Below are 914 nucleotides of genomic sequence, written 5' to 3' on the forward strand. Positions count from 1 at the left end.
GGCCACAAGAATAAACTACGCGAGAGCGTAATAATAAGAACAATTATATTTGAGAAAATAGGATAAAGTAGAATTAATTACATGGGTTACGCAATTACAAGTTCCTTTCGGAGCTTCGCTCCGCCGCTCTACTCGGTACTCTCGGTACTCGCACCGAGAGTCGCTAACTTACTTCTAGCGCCGGACGCCGGTCATACGCTACAGCACGAGCCCCGACCTTCCCCGCGGTATCTTCCGACAGTGTCAAACGCCCGTCCCTCGACAACCGGCCAGAACCCGTATCCGCTGTACCACCAGATTCCCGGACGTGTAACGCCGGCCCGCGGCCAACGCCACGGCGATGTTGCGACGTGATTATAGCGACCGCCTCGATGCGACACGACTCTACTCGGCACGTGAATCCCGGAAACGGACTCTACTCGGTCACCACTACCGGAAATCAGCTCGGCACCGCGACAATCCGTGTTCCGACGCGACAGCACAATGCTCGGCGACGAAATTATAGCAAGCGTGCCTACGCGACGCGATACTAAACGATAACGCAACTGCTATAAGCGTCGTTACGCGACACGACGAGACTCGACACGTGGTTACTCTACGCGTTTCTACGCGACTCTACTATACTCGAAAACCGGAAGTGACTCTCCCGTGGTGAGAGGAACGAGCGCGACTCGGCTCTCGATTCTCCCCGAACGACTCTAATTTGCATCAACTCGGCAATGAATATTATTCCCTCTATTCTAATTCCCGAAACGCGACAGCTAATTATCTCCAAGGCTCGGGAGGATGGCACGTGGCTCGCGGTTCCGCGGCTCTACACGGCGGCCATTACGCCGATCTTTCGTTACAAGGCGAGCTGGCTTACGTGCGATCCACCCGGCGACGTACCCCGGTCGGCAGCTTTACAAGCGGCG

The sequence above is a fragment of the Trachymyrmex cornetzi genome, unplaced genomic scaffold (genome assembly GCF_001594075.2).
Source record: "Trachymyrmex cornetzi isolate Tcor2-1 unplaced genomic scaffold, Tcor1.1 scaffold1683, whole genome shotgun sequence".
NCBI classification, from domain to species: domain Eukaryota; kingdom Metazoa; phylum Arthropoda; class Insecta; order Hymenoptera; family Formicidae; genus Trachymyrmex; species Trachymyrmex cornetzi.